This window comes from Podarcis cretensis (genome assembly GCF_951804945.1).
Source record: "Podarcis cretensis genome assembly, chromosome: 14".
In the NCBI taxonomy this organism is placed as follows: domain Eukaryota; kingdom Metazoa; phylum Chordata; class Lepidosauria; order Squamata; family Lacertidae; genus Podarcis; species Podarcis cretensis.
The window spans coordinates 55,293,778-55,296,159 of NC_137183.1; positions in this window are offsets into that span (position 1 = coordinate 55,293,778).

The following is a 2,382-nucleotide window of genomic DNA, read 5'->3' on the forward strand; positions in this document are numbered from 1 at the left end:
ACGGCTTAAAATACTGGCGGCCTGGAGTGAGCGACAACAGACGACGGGGAAGGAAACGGACACGTTCACCGGCTCGCAGGCCTGGTCAGTCAGCAAGGCGTGCTGGGTCAGGATCAGGCCCCGGGGCGCATGGGGCTCTGTGCATGTCCGGCCCTGGGCTCAGCCTTCTTCCACTGCGTGGCTGGGAGGCCAGCTCCCCTCGGCTGAGCGGCAGTGCGTGGTCCCAGGCGCCCCGGGCAGCGCTGGGGGGGGCTTGGTGCAGGGCCTCCCCCCTGCCAGCACCTGCAGGGGGGGTGCGTCAGAAGAAGGGGCAGCGGCAGGCCCAGGGAACCTGCCTGTGTGGAAGCCCAGAGCAGGGGTCCCGCTGAAACAGCGGCGTGGAGAGAGGTATGTGGGGACCCCCTTGTACGGGGAGACTGGAGCGAAAAGCAGAGGGACCCCTCCAAATTGGGGAGGGCAGTCGAGGAGAAGCGGGCTCCTTCAGCAAAGAAATGGGCGCTTGGGGGGAGAAGCAGGGGGCCTTCCTGCTGCTGCTGGGACGGGCGGCAAGGGTCCCCCCCATCAGAAACCAAGATGCACAAACGAGAATAAGTGTGGCTTTCACAGCTGCCCCAGTTGGGGCTGGAGCAGCGCCCCATTTGCAGTGGGTCCCTCCAGCCTCTACAGAAGACCCCCTTCTGGCCCTGTGAGTCAGGCCCCTGCCCCAGCCTCAGCCAATGGGTGTGACTGGCGACCCTCAGGTCTTGCTCCTATTGGCTCTTTTGCCAATAGGACGGGTTTGTGCTGCTAATATTGGCCCCATCCTACTGCCAGACCCAACTGGGGACTGCTTGGCCTCCTGCCCCCCCCCCCAAAGCAGGTATATTGTCTGAGCAATCCTTACAACAGCCCTGTTGGGTGGGACAGTTTGACGACAGACCCATTTCTGCAGGTGGAGACAGAGGCATTAAAGGACTGGGCAGTCTTTGCTAGAGGTGAGATGCAGTCTCCATCCCTCCTGGCCTCTGCTCCTCTCCCCTGCATTGGTGCCTGGACGTGGGGGTCCTGTTCCTCAGATCCTGGGGCCTTCCCAACCCCTCCTGTCTCCAAGGGAGGGAGGGGGCTCCAGAGGGCTTTTCCTGGAAGAAGCAGCACAGACCAGCCAACCTCCCTGCTCCTTCTGGGCCCCATCTATTGACACGGATCTTGGCCAGAGGAAACTGTTGGGAGAGGTGTCCTTGCCTGCTGGGCGGGGGGGGGGGGGTCCTGGGTGGGAGAGGAACCAAGGAAGGCTTGTCAGCTGCTGTCCCCACGCAGGGCCATCTCAGGCCGAGAGATTTGCAGGTCAGCTTTGAAACATCCGGAACGGCTAATAGGGGGAAGTGAATATTTCAGTTCCTCCACGTCATTGGGGGGGGGGAGGCAGAAGAAGGGCTGGTGAGCGGCACAGCCGTTGGGTGTGCCTTGTCAGTTGGGGGGCTGAGCCAGGAAAAAGCCTGGCTGCTTTTGTTCAGTAAGAGAGATGGAGGCAGCTCAACCCTGGGGGGGGGGGGGACGGGATGGGCAGCACCTCTAATCTCAGCTGAGGGGGGCTCTCCTTCCCTGAACAGCAGCCAAGTGCTGGAAGCGGAAGACCCCCGAGCCAACAGGCACAGAGGGGAGGCCAATAGACCGGGAGTGCGGAGGGGGTGGCAGCAGAGAAGCCGTCATGTAGGGGGCGCTAAGAGGCGCTCTGGTGTGAGGTGGAGAGAGAAAGAGCCAGCACCCTCCTTTTCTGTATGCAGGGCAAAGAAGAGTTTGGATTTGATATCCCGCCTTTTACTCCCTTTAAGGAGTCTCAAAGCGGCTCACATTCTCCTTTCCCTTCCTCCCCCACAACAAACACTCTGTGAGGTGAGTGGGGCTGAGAGACTTCAGAGAAGTGTGACTGGCCCAAGGTCAGCCAGCAGCTGCATGTGGAGGAGCGGAGACGCAAACCCGGTTCCCCAGATTACGAGTCCACTGCTCTTAACCACTACACAACAAAGGCCCTGGACCCGCTGCAGGGACCCCAAAGGGTCCTCTAGACCAACCCCACGATGCCTGTGTGGAGGTAGCTGGAGGGCAGAAGGGGGAGTCACGGCTGCTGCTCAGGGAAATGCTGCTTATTGCTTTGTTCAGGAGAGCTAGGCTCCTCCGTCGTGGGTTTCCAGGAAGCCAAGGGGATTGGCCAGCCCCAGCAGCCATAGCGGGGTGGGGGTGGGAGATGGGGTGGGTGGTGGGTGGTGGGGGAAGAGTGGGGGGCACCTTTCGGCGCAGGCCAGAAGCTCTTCCAAGGCTGCCTGGGGTCCTCCGCTGGCCACAGCCGGTCCCAGATTCCCCCCCACCCCGTCCCCCATCCATGGTGTGGGTCGCCACCTCCTT